Genomic DNA, 14,285 nt, shown 5'->3' with positions numbered 1-14,285 from the left:
ACTTGAATTTGGCAGAGCTCTTCAAGGCCTGGAGAGAGACGTTCTGAGCCTTGCCTGTAGGACGCAGGCCCATGTGGGCTAGTATGACAGCTGTTCGGTTCACACGAAGCCCCCACAGTAGGCCTCATAGAGCGAGGAGGTGGCAGGAGGCACAAAGACAGCAGAAGTATTGGAAGAAACACGACGGCTCTAGTGGGTGACCTCTGTTCCACAGGAGGTCATGGGGAGTACGTGCAAGAGCCCAAATAACAGAAATGTGCTTGAAATGCAAGACTCGAGTCAATTAGATGCGCAGACGTAAGTAGCGGTGAGAATGACATCAGGGAGCCGGGGACAGAGGCGGGGGAGTGATATTAAACTGTGTTTGAGAAAGAAGAGGGCAAGTCCAGGGCCCAGAAGTGGGAAGAGCATCGCCAAGGGAGTCTCTCAGATGCTGGGAGGTCTAACAAGAGGAAGTGGACAATATTTTATGGCCAAGGAGAAACAACTGGCCAAGGGTTAGGGTCTCAATTATAGGTCTAAATTAATCTCCTGTTCCTCATTCCTCAGCAAGATGTGGCCCATTCTTAATTCTGTTGGTAGTGGTTTCGTTCCCCCCCTTTTTTTTTTCTGCTTTCTAAGGCCGCACCCAGGCTGGGGTTTGAATCGGAGCTACAGCTGCTGCCTACACCACAGCATATGGCAACACCAGATCCTTAACCCACTGAGGGAGGCCGGGATCAAACCCACAGCCTCATGGTTCATAGTCAGGTTCATTACCACCGAGCCACAACGGGAACTCCCAGTTCCATTTTCTGTGTGGACATGTTCACTGCCTCATAGATTCCCTTTCAAGTGTTTTGGCTTCCAAGGGCCTTTGGCATTTGGTTGGTGTGTGTTCAGGTCCTGCTCTTGACCCTCAGCCTTTCAGGAACATGAACTTCAGCTTTTAACTTGGCTCTTGCAACACAGGATGAGGAGGGAGTCTGCCTTTGAATGTCGTAACATTGATGCTTCTTTTAATACCAGGCTCACATTTACAATTGAAGAAGGCCTCCAAGTCTTTCATCATTAGACAGATATATTCAAAGGAACTGGGGATTTTCTTAAAGGAAAGTAGGGGAGAGGTGATGCAGATTTTCCTATTAGGCAGGGTCAAAGAACAGCCTTCCAAGGGTGGAAAAAGAGGACTTGCAGTCTCTCTGCCAAGTCCCTCCTCCACTTGCTTCATCAAACAGAAAACAGGCAGGTGCGCAAAAGACACGCTGTGAATTCCTATCATGATTTCAACACGCCCAAAGTCAAGGGCCTGGACGCCAGCAGCTGCAACAGGCAGCTTTTTCCTCCCTGTCGATATGGGAGTCAAACAGAATTTGGCTCTCTTAACATGATGTGGTATCTTGTGAGTGGTGGGTTTTTTTTTTTCCTAATGTGCTAGAGGGAAGAAAAATAGCTGAGCTTTTTGAAAATGAAAGCTCTCTATTTTTAAATGAGTTTGGAAAGCTGGTTAAATTATGTATTTTATTGCCTCTGTGAGTATCATATTAAATGAATATTTTATTTTAAAGGCTTGAATAAATGAAAATAATTTTTGTAATGGTTGGTCCATTTGGGTCTTTGTGACACTTGTCAAAACATCCTCACTGTTCAATTCTAGAGAAATAAATACAGTGGGGCTTTTCATGTTAAATTGCTCTTTGGAAAGTACCAGAAAGAGACTTTTAATTAAATATTCTAGTAATTAGGTCTCCTACTCAATCAGATTGAGGTGGTCCCCAAGAAAATCATACTAGGGGATCATTAAAGATTCTTAAGAACAGTGTGTTGATACCTGATTTTAAATAATAATAAAAGTACTATGTGTACTTATAAATAAGACCACCACTACTTCTGTGAAAAAAGAGAGAGAGAGAGGAATTCCCGCTGTGGCACAGTGGGTTAAGGATTCAGGATTGTCTCTGCAGTAGCTTGGGTCGCTGCCGAGGTACGCGTTCAATTCCCACCCACTGCCCAGGGCAGTGGGTTAAGTATCTGGCACTGTCACAGCTGTGGCATAGGTCACAGCTGTGGCTCACATTCGATCCCTGGCCAGGTCTTCCATGTGCCCTGCAGGTGCAGCCAAAAAGAAAAAAGAGAAAGAGAAGGACAGAGAGATATACAGATACAGAGACAAAGAGATATTTCAGTTACGGTGCTGGTGCCTTAAAATCTCTCATCAAGAAGAATTGAAGAAATTCAGGTTATGACCCTCATCTGACTATTTGAAGACATCTCTCTCTTCTCCATCTATGAAACTCTCCCTCTCTTCCAGCAGGACACAGTTTCTCTTTCCTGGAATATTTGGCATCCCATTACCTTTATTTCTCAAAAACCACATCAGCTTAGAACAAGGGTCTTCAGGTGGTAATATGGATACTTGCAGTATTTGAAATTGTCCCGGGGGTTGCAGGAATGGATGGGGAAGCAGCTCCCTTGTCTTCAACTTGCATGTGTTTACTTTCCCAAAATTACCCTGCTTAAAATCCTGCTTGAGAAAGTTCTGAGTCCTCCCTTCCCACCTCTTCCTTTCTGGTAAGATGCCCCTCTGCCCCCTTGAAAAAGGAAAGCCTGACTCCCACCAGCTCTCATTTGACTGTGGTGACACTGGCCCAGGGTTGAAGAATTTTGAACATCAAGTAGAGGAACAATTCAGAATAATAGTGTCCAAGAAAAACATCTCATCTTTCTCAGTTATATACATATTCCTTTAAGGTTCTAGAAATGGAGTGGTCTCATCTGTAATGGGAATATTCAGAATCTAGAAGTACTGTAAAGTGGTGTGGGAGTGAAAACAATTTTCTGTTAACATGCTGGCACTTCGGCCCCAACTCTTTACCAAAAAATCATCCCTGGGAGAGCAAACAAAGGAGAAACAGTGAAAGAGGGCACTTTTTTCCCCAACCAAGAGATCCCAAACTTATGGCACCTCTCCATCTTGACACTGAAGTTCAGATGTGACAGGACTGACACAGGGACCCATATCAATATATTGGTTAGACTTGAACAATGAAATCAAATATTCTTTTCTGACAGAAAGTGTGACTTAGCTGATGTGAAAATGGCCCTTGCTTTGCCAATGAAGAAATGCAAAGGGGGTTTTCCACAAATTAGATGAGCAAAATCTGTAGCACACGGTTTTAAAGAATATACCAAACATGTGATAATGTAGAAAGCACATTAGGAAAATAATTAATTTAGAATATATGAGTCCTATAACCCAATAATAAGGAGGAAAGTAACAATTAAAAAATAAGCACATGGAGTTCCCGTCGTGGCGCAGTGGTTAACGAATCCGACTAGGACCCATGAGGTTGCGGGTTCGGTCCCTGCCCTTGCTCAGTGGGTTAATGATCCGGCATTGCCGTGAGCTGTGGTGTAGCTTGCAGACGCGGCTCGGATCCCGCGTTGCTGTGGCTCTGGCGTAGGCCGGTGGCTACAGCTCCGATTGGACCCCTAGCCTGGGAACCTCCATGTGCCGTGGGAGCCGCCCAAGAGATAGCAACAACAACAACAACAACAACAAAAGACAAAAAGACAAAAAAAATAAATAAATAAATAAAAAATAAGCACCAAAATTTAAACAGACTCTTCAGTAACGAAGAGCAGTAAGGCAAATAAGCAAGGAAAAGATGCTCCATACCATCTTTAAGGTAATTTCAAACCAAAACCACAAGGGGGTACCACTGAAGACCCAATAAAACAGCTAAAATTAAGAATTATTGGTGGCAGCGAGTATTGAGGACATAAACAGTAATTCTCATAGATTGCAGGTGACAGGGTCACTTCAAAATCAGTTTGCAGTCTCTTATAAAGTTAAACACACACCAACCATATAACCCAGCAATCTCCCTCTTAGGTATTTACAACCCAATCAAAAAGTGGGCAAAAGATCTAAATAGACATTTCTCCAAAGAAGATAGACGAGACGGCCAAAGAGAGAAAAACACTCAACACCTCTAATATTAGAGAAATGCAAATCAAAACTACGAGGTATCATGTCGCACTGGTCAGAATGGCCATCATCAAAAAGTCTACAAACAATAAATGCTCGAAAGGGTGTGGAGAAAAGGGAACCCTCCTACACTGTTGGTGGGAATGTAAGCCAGTACATCCACTATGGAGAACAATACGGAGGTTCCTTAAGAAGCTAAAAATATGATCCAGCAAGCCCACTCCTGGGCTTATATCCAGAGAAAGACATCATTCAAGAATGTACGTGTACTCCAACACTCATTGCAGCACTATTTACAATAGCCAACATGTGGAAGGAACCTTAATTACCATTGACAAAGGAATGGATAAAGAAGATGTGGTACATATATATATACATCATGGAATATTACTCAGCCATAATGAGTTAATACATTATGGATGGACCTAGAGATTATCATACTAAGTGAAGTAAGTCAGATAGAGAAAGACAAATATCACATGATATCACTTATATGTGACTTCCTAAAAAATGGACTTATTTACAAAACAGAAACAGACTCACAGTCTTTGAAAACAAACTTATGGTTACCAAAGGGGAAAGACGAGGGTAAGGGATAAATTAGGAGCTTGGGGTTAACATATACACAATACTATATATAAAATAATCAACAAGACCTACTACATAGCACAGGGAACTCTAATGAATATTCAGTAATAACCTATAAGGGAAAAGAATCTGAAAAAGAATGGATGTGTGTATATGTATAACTGAATCACTTTGCTATACACCTGAAACTAATACAACATTGTAAATCAACTATACTCCAATATAAATAAAAATTAAATTTTAAAAATTGGTGGATTTTATTCTATATAAGTTCTACCATGAATAAAATGGATTAAAATGTTTATTGGTCAAGATGTTGAAGCGGGTAAATTTATTTCACCCCCAATCCTCTTTGAGAATACTGAGTTAAATTTGGAGCCTCTCAATGAAAGGGTAACAAGCTGTAAGAGCTATTTGATAAGTCTGGTCAAGCCTTTCGCAGTCTAGTTCCTAGAAACTGAAACAGTGAATAACTCAGGTTCCAGAAACATTTTGCAAAATAGGCATTTCCAGTTCTTTGCTTTCAACACACCTGGGAGGTTCTGGTTAAGCTATTGCTCTTGCATAGTTTCCACTCTGATTTCTTTGGCATATAACTTGGAAGAAGTTCAAATTTAAGGAACAATATATACCCAAAGTTCTTCCATTGTCATCTCCCTCTTTATATGAAACAAGATTGATGAGCACTTAAATCTACAAAAATTTTAGGAGAGGAGCAAATGAGATGCTAAACCTTAGCTCAGTCTGATAATAACAGCAAAAGCGGTGCCATTGTGTTGCGGGCTTTCTTTAATTTCTATACTGTGTGAACTGATTTAGTCTTCACAACAACTCTATGGCATAAGTAATATTTTCTCCTGTTCTCAGATAAGGACATTTAGACACAGAGAACTAAATAACTTTCTCCATATCACACAGCTGGCAAGTGGCAAAACTTGGCTTGAACTCAAGAAATCTCACTCTACATCCTACAACACTGACCACAGTGCTAACCTGTTTCATATTCATCCACGGATACGTGGAATTTCACAATTTTCATGAAGGCATTACATTAGAATAAAACTCTTCAGTGGAAATGAAATGAAAATCTAAATTCAAGTATAAAGAAAAACAACGTGAAATTCCCAAATATGAAGGCAGAACTTGTTAATATTCGCTTTAATTTGACAGTGAATATCATACCGAGGAAGCATGCAGATCCCCTTGGATACATGTGAAAGCGATGTGACAGTTTGATTTTAAAAGTTCAGTAGTTACAAAACTGTATTTACATCAACTGTCAGAAATTAAATTTGTAATTATTTACTCGTAGGATGACACATTTTAAATAGCACCAAAAAATGTGCAAGGTATTCATAGGTTTTAAAAGATATTTGGGGGTATGAGATCTAATTTCTTTTTTAATTCCAGTGTTCTAGCCTTCTATTAACTTGGTAAGAATTGCATTTAAAATCCTGGTCAGTAGTATGCTTTTTATGAAATTCTACTCAGCCATAAAAAAGAATAAAATATTGCTATTGGCAGCAACATGGATGCAACTGGAGATTCTCATACTAAGTGAAGTCAGTCAAAAAAAGATAGACAAATACCATGTGAAATCACTTATATGTGGAATCTAAAATATGGCACAAATAAACCTCTCTACAAAACAGAAACGGACTCACACCCATGGAGAACAGACTTGTGGCTGCCAAGGAGGAAGGGGAGAAATGGGATGGACAGGGAGTTTGGGGTTGGTCGATGCAAACTATTACATTTAGAATGGATAAGCAGTGAGGTCCTCCTGTACAGCACAGGGAATTATATGCAATTTCTTGGGGCAGAACATGATGGAAGATAGAATGAGAAAAAGAATGTATATGCATGTATGACTTGGTCATTATGCTGTATCGCAGAGACTGACACGACACTGTAAATCAACTATATTTTAATAGAAGAATTAAAAAAACCCTCTAGAATCAAAGAAGCCACCGTTGGAAGCCCAGCCCACTTGCTAGCTCTGAGATTTCAGGCCTGTCCCATAACATCTCTGAACCTCTGTTTCAATATTTGCAAAATAGAGGTGATAAAAATACTCCATAGGGTTGTTGATGATTAAGTATTTTGCACAATTCCTAGCATAATCTGAGAATTTGAAAAAAAAAAAAAAGCTTCGTCAGTGTTATAAAGATGGTAGAGGAAGTTGGGAAGCATGATTTTTACTGCATATAAAATACAGACAGACAGACACGCCACGCACACAGTGCAAAAAATAACAAAAGTATATTGTTATTCAAAATTACAGGAGTGGTTTGGGATGTTTAGACACAGAGATTACTCGCGTGTTAAACCAGCAGAGTTTGGAGCTGAGTTACTGATGCATGTATTATGGATAAGTCACCATGGTTACATCATTCTCAAACCAGGAGAATTTAAAGAAGAGCTTTTCAAAAATAACAGATATGATTCAGTCCTTCTGCTACTGAGAATATAATGACTCTTTTGCAAGTAGCCTTTGGAATTAAGGAACATTACAGGGGCTACAGCTACTAGGTTAGTATTGCGGATGTCTACCCTTTAAAGGAATCAATGAGGACAGTACAGACACTCATTCAGGACAAAAGGGAACCGGGTTATGAAGTCACAAGTGAAAAAATAAATTCGTATGTAATTATCTTTATACTGCAATGCATCCAAGTGATCCGGATCAAAAGGAAAATGGAGACATGAAAACTGTTTCAAGAAATGGGAATGGGAGTTGACTTTTCAATATATTTTACTATTATATAACATGTGAGAACCAAATAAATTCAAAGGGGAAAGAAAGAAACATCTTAAGATGTTTCCCCTGGAGGGATAACGTGAGTTCCCTCGTGTCCATCTAGAGATCTGGGAGGAAAGGGGAGATATATGTGCCTCTACTGGTTCTAACAGCTGCTGCCTCCTGTCTTTTCTCCTCCCACTTGGCCCCTGGGAGTCTCTGTTCCCAACTGGCAGGGCACAGACTCACCAGTGTGCCAAACACTAGTCTGGTTAACCCCACTCCCATCTCCTATCCCTTTCTCCCACTCCCACCTCAACTGAAAACTCAGGCTCCCACTTTGATTTGCATTCAGGTGCCCCTATGCCACAGTTCTAGTCGATTACACAGAAGCAGAAAAGTGCAGGAAGATTCTAGCAAAGCCTCGGGTAATTTGGGTTGATGTTGCTAGAAGGCAGTAGATGCATTCAGCATTATTCCTTCCTCCATGGCCTTCTGATTTCAAAACAAATGGGTTCACGGTGCCACAACAGTGACAAGGAAGGAGTGAACAGGGTCTTGCACAGACACCAGCCCTAGACTGCTAAGCCACTGAACCAATGGCGGCAGCATCCTGCCTCTGGGCTTCCTGCTATCTGCGAAGAACGAACACTACTCACTTAAGCTGCTGTTGCTCAGAGCTGTTGCTACTTGCATTTAGAAGCATTCCTAACTTGTGGATCTGATAATTACTATACCTGGAGTTGCCTTGGGTATAAGACTCTCAGGCAAACATCTGAGGACACAGCCTTGGTAGACAAGAGGGAGCTGAAAGTTGTAGGGGTCACTGTCAAGATAAAGTTTCTCCAAATACAGTTCCGCTTGGGGCACAGCGAGGTGGCAAGTTCTATAAAGGCAATGACTGTAACATTTAATTTGTCTATCTCTTATCATAAAAGAAGCTCAGTACATTTCTGTGAAGTTGAAAACACTGACCCTGCATCACATTATGAAAAATGTTGCACATTTTCAAGCCAAAACTATCTCTCCACCGATTTAAAATTAAAAATAATAAACACAAGAGTTCCTGTTGTGGCGCAGTGGAAACAAATCCAACTAGGAACCATGGGGTTGAGGGTTCGATCCTTGGCCTTGCTCAGTGGGTTAGGGATCCGGCGTTGCCGTGAGCTGTTAGTGTGGGTCACAGACGCGGCTTGGATCTGGTGTGGCTGTGGCTGTGGCCAGCATCTGCAGCTCCAATAAGACCTCTAGCCTGGGAATCTCCATATGCCATGCCATGGGTGTGGCCCTAAAAAGACCAAAAAAAAAAGTAATAAACACAGAAGTTGCAGCTATGGGACTAGGAATTTTTTCTGTTATTTCCAAGTTGTTTACTGCAAAGCTATGTTTTGGAATATTTCATTTAGTACATAGCACAATTATAATTTCTATTAATTCTCCCCAGACCACGCAAATTTCTTTGAAGTTTATTTACACTATTCATTTGCTGTAATGAAAACAGAAGTCCTACCATATAGTGATTAGATGGGATTGGAAAGACAAAACAAAAATTTTAATTACATAATTCTAGCAATAGTTTTGAAAGCTTTCAAATACATACTTATTACACGGGGTTTCCAACCACACAGAGTCATCACTCAGGTATTTGACTATTGAGCGAATATGCTTTAGGTACAATTTTAAGCACTCATATTAACTCAGCCAACCAGAACAAACCCATTAATAGTGAGCTTATCTGGTTTATCAAGTGAATCTGGCCTGGATCCTTAGGAATGTGCTTAAATGTTGTATTTATTCAGTAGACCTCGCTTGAATCCCAAAGTGATATGTTCATTATGCCAGGGATTTTTAGTGTACTGTGTTGCACGATGTTCTCCAAAACACTGAAGTGATACAACATGATTAACTTTATAACCCAGGTGTTAATTCTCATGATAAAAAGAGCCATGAATGAATCACCAACATTACAAAGATTTTTGCTACCTTTGGTCTCTAAACTCTGGATCTGATATCGTCCCAAACTTGCAACCCCACCCACCATTCACATTAGAAACTTGATCTCTTTCTTCGTTACCTGGAGATCTGGCGACTGAACCTGAGAAGTGTCTTCAAGGCTGATACCTCCCCCAGCGCCCTGGACAAGGTCACCGCTGGGGGCTGCTCCTAAATCCAGCCTCTATCTATTTAGAGACTGAGGAGGTGAGAATAAATTCATGCAACCAGCATGAACAGGTATCTCAAAATCTCACATAACACATACCACATCGATCAAAATGCTTTACTTTTAAAATGTGGTGATCTCCTATTATTCTCTCTCCATAGTTTTTGTCTCTGAACTATGACTTGGCGTTTCCCAAAGGCTTGTCCAGTTAGTTTTCCTTCTCTTTCCCCAAGCCTCGTGAGTGAGTAGAGTTTGATGAAAATTCATCAAATAATAGCTATTTTAAAGCACTATAGATCTTTAAAGAGGCCAAGTGTCTTGATTTCTTTTCCATGCCACCTAGCCAAAGACTCCTTATTCTTGTGTTTCAAAAATTCACTAGTCCTAAAACACGTTATTTCAAAACTCACAAAATATACATCGGCCCCACCCTTAGGTATCAGCAGCCTCTTCCTGTTCATCCCCAGTGTTTCCTGGCTAAGCACCACCAACCGAAGGCTCATACTTCCCATGTCATTGAACTACAAAATCCTTGGGAAGACCTTCAAGTGATGAGGACACTTACTGCGTGATTCCACCTGTGGATGTGTGTGCATTCAGGCACGCACGCTTGTGTTTCCTGTGTCTAGTGAGTACACACTGGATCCTGATATTTACGGGGAAGGTGTTTTTCATGAGAAGCAACACTGCCCTTGCAAAGATAAGATGCATCTCTGCAAAGAGACCTTTGATGATAACGTTAGCGTGTATTGTCCACCTTGTGAACTTTGCTTGCCTTTGTGCATTACACTCATTTCTGACACGTCAGAAAAGGCTGTGCTCGTCATTAACATCGACTCAGCAGCTTGTTTCCCAAGAGACCGAGTCCCTACCCCACCTCTTCTACAATTCTCTTCTTCAAGGACTTGAGCATTTTATAGACTTGTAAAAAAGACTGTATTATATCTGATGCTGCTGATGTATATCTAGAGTTCTATTCATTCCACGACTCCACCTTATCTCACTTTTATATAACTCTATTTTATTGTCGTGGGGATTACTGAATCATAAACCTAAGAAGGAAAAAATGTTCCCTTTAAAATATCTTTTACACCATTTGGGGGTCACACCCATACTTTGAATCAGAACATATTGCATATCAGTTCTTTAAAATGGCTCTGTGTTGTATTCCAAGGCATTTTCAAATTTGTATTTCAACCTCTCTTGCGTTTCCCCCACAAATACATAACTTCCATGAGGTCAGGGACATTTATATTCACTCCTATATAACCTTAGCACTTAAAATAGTGCCCAGCTCATTATAGGTGCTCAAGGATATTTGTTAAATAAAAGTATGAAAATCTATTGTTGAAAATATTGACATGTGACACATTTTTTCTTCTCCCATTTCCTCCAGTTACTCCGCTCCATATAAATCTTATCCTCATCTTTCCATAATCTCTCATACCACCTGGGACCATCTCCATTATTTATTTCTTGGCTCTATGACCTTCGACTGCAGAATAAGGACAGTCACCCTCAGCACCCATAGGGGATTGGTTCTAGAAGCCCCATAGGTAACAAACTCAAGAGGCTCAAGTCCCTTACATAAAATGGAGTAGCATTTGTGTATAATCTCTGCATTTCTTCCTATGGACTTTAAATCATCTCTAGAGTACTTGTAATACCTAATACAATGTAAATGCTATGTTAATAGTTGTAAATACAATGTAAATGCTATGTTAATAGTTGCCAGTGTGCTGCCAATTTAAGTTTTGCATTTTGGAACTTTCCAGAATTTTTTTTCCAAATATTTTTGATCTGAGGTTGGTTGAGTCCTTGAATGGGGAACTTGTGGATATGGAGGGTCAACTGTAATATGTTTCAAAATAAATTTAATGGCTTTAACTTTACCCAGTTAATGACATGTATCCAGCTTTGATCTCTCATTTATATTCTGGTCCTACACCTCTAAGTGCTACTTTAATATCTGTCCTCTTTGTACCAACATGTCCATTTAAATCATTTCATTCTTCCTATCAATAGCATTCTCCAAGTCAGCCCAGTTTGACTACTTGGAGCCATTTTCTCCTCTCCTTTTCCTTTATTTCTTATAGCCAACTAGTTAAATAAAAGGAACAGTTCAGTATGGATTCAAGATTTCTTTAAAAATTAAATATAGAACCACCATATGATCCATCAATCCCATTCCTGGGCATCTATCCAGAGAAAACCATAATTTGAAAAGATCCATGCACTATTTATAATAGCCAAGACATAGAAGCAACCTAAATGCCCATTGACAGAGGAATAGATAAAGAAGATGTCATACGTGTATACAAGAGAATATGACTCAGCCATAAAATAGAATGAAATAATGCCATTTGCAGCAGCACGGATGCAACTAGAGATTGTCATACTAAGTTAAATTAAGTCAGAATGAGAAAGACAAGTATCATATGAGATCACTAATATGTTTGGTATAAAAATGATACAAAAGAACTTATTCACAAAACAGAAACAGACTCAAACATTTCCAAACCAAATTTATGGTTACCAAAGGGGATACGTTGGGAGTGGGGATAAATTAGGAGCTAGTGATAAATATATGTACATCACCATATATAAAATCGATAATCAACAAGGGCCTACTTATAACACAGGGAAATCTCAATACCCTGTAATAACCTATATGGGAAAAGAATCTGAAAAAGAATGAACATATGTACGTGTATAACAAATTCACTTTGCTGTATACCTAAAACTTACATAGTATTGTAAGTCCACTATATTCCAACTTAAAAATTTTAATTAGTTAATTTAAAAAGCATCCCTAAGGATAACCTGACCTCCTTGCTGCACAGTGGGAAAATTTAAAAAATTATTAAAAAAAAGCATCCTAAATGTAGCCCCTCCTCTTTGCTTCCATTACCAAACTACAATACTGGCCCTGATTTTCTCATCTCTGGACAACTTCATTGGCCTCTTTGTTCCCCTTCCTCCAGTTTCACGCCCCTCCGAAATCCTGTACACTCAGCCCTTGACACCATATCCAACAACAGTTAGGCATCAATTGCTATTTCTTCAATGAACGAGTATGAAAATGGATTAATAAGTAAATGCTCTTTTCCTATAAAGTGACTTTGGTATGTAGTTCATAACAGCCACCCCGTCCCAATATGTCCCAACTCAGATTCTAAATCTGCATACAATCTGACTCCAACTTTTGTCTACTGTTTCCACACTCCTTCTCTGTCCCGAGTAGCTTTTCCCGAGCAGGCCAGAGTTAAGTTTCTCTGGCTCTGAAAAGTACTGCTCCTTCTTTTCACGCATGCAAACTTCACCCTATTACCTCTGTGACTAGATGTCCAGGATGACTTGTGCCCCTCACTGGCCATCCAGCTTCTCTGAATCCCTATAGCATTTCCTACAACAGCAGTAAATTCTGGCATTCTACCTGTAATGTCGCTTCACCATGTCTTGCACAGATATCTTTTTCCCTCCACTAGATTTACATAATCCTAAAAGACGGACTCTACGTCTTAAGGTCCTCACTTGACTGAGTGATGATTTAAAAAAGGACCATGGGAGTTCCCGTCGTGGCGCAGTGGTTAACGAATCCGACTAGGAACCATGAGGTTGCAGGTTCGGTCCCTGCCCTTGCTCAGTGGGTTAACGATCCGGCGTTGCCGTGAGCTGTGGTGTAGGTTGCAGACACGGCTCGGATCCCGCGTTGCTGTGGCTCTGGCGTAGGCTGGTGGCTACAGCTCCGATTCAACCCCTAGCCTGGGAACCTCCATATGCCGCGGGAGCGGCCCAAGAAATAGCAACAACAACAAAAGACAAAAAGACAAAACAAAAAATAAAATAAAATAAAAATAAAAAAGGACCATGCATTTCTTTAACTCTTGACATACTTCATTTTGTATACCTTTGTATACCTCCTGCAATAAAGGAATAAGTTAATAAATGAAAAGGAAACAAACTTTAAAGCAAAAAAAACTACACATAACTAGCACCTGAAAGGAGAGGAAACCACATGTTCTACACCAATTGATTAACATGAAGCCTAGAATTTAAGAAGATCTTTTTACGTAGAGCTTCCTAAATGCTTGCATGTATAGACAGGAAATAGGAAAAAAGTAAAAAAATCAGAATTAGAAGCAGAATATTCTACTGTTTTTTGTTATTGCTTTCCAAAATGCCAAAATTAACTTACTCTGTGTATTAGCAGTCAGTTGAAATGGGAAAAAAAATAAATATACACTTGTTTCTGTCCTTGTGTAATAAATATCTAGAAAAATTTATTTATTTTGATGGCTTTCAATGAGAGCCAGAATAAAAATTGTACAACCTGTTTTTTAAAAGCACCCAGTAATAGTAATGTCAAAAGACAGAGAATAAACAGAGATAGAAATCAGATATCAAAGAAAGTACCATATAATTTTATTAAAGATGCTTGTTCCTACAACTCAAAAGTTGAAAACACTCTTATTGGATAAGTTTCAAAGATAAGAAGAATAAGTGAAGATAAGAGTTTTTTTTTGACCCTCCAAAGACTAGCGGGCATTTAGTAAAGTATTTAAAATAATAAAGGAAATAACTCACTTTTTTTTTCTTTTTTTTGGCCTCAGGAAATACCCTGCTGTTTATGGAAATAATTCCCCAATCTTTATCCCCTGTTTTCCTTTTCAGATAATTTTTTCAGTATTCATGTGGCTTTGGTGCTTAATAACAAGAGTTTTTGAGGAAAGATTCCAGGCAGAAATATTAACATGTAAACAGAGCCAACCTCAGGCCATCCTATGAGATGAATTTGTATCATCTCCTTTCCTTTCATTCTGCTT

General features: G+C 39.6%; 1 protein-coding gene across 3 annotated transcripts in view; it reads right to left on the bottom strand.

The window, feature by feature from the left end:
* Nucleotides 1-14,285, bottom strand: part of LOC146398708 (uncharacterized) — a 389,742-nt gene that overhangs the window by 253,814 nt on the left and 121,643 nt on the right. The gene's annotated exons all lie outside the window — the stretch shown is intronic.

Source organism: Sus scrofa, chromosome 11 (assembly GCF_054392235.1).
Source record: "Sus scrofa isolate SSC_HxYL_T2T_F1_AM1 chromosome 11, Sscrofa_HxYL_maternal_Yorkshire_Landrace_v2.0, whole genome shotgun sequence".
NCBI lineage: Eukaryota > Metazoa > Chordata > Mammalia > Artiodactyla > Suidae > Sus > Sus scrofa.
This window is presented reverse-complemented; position numbering and strand designations above follow the sequence as displayed.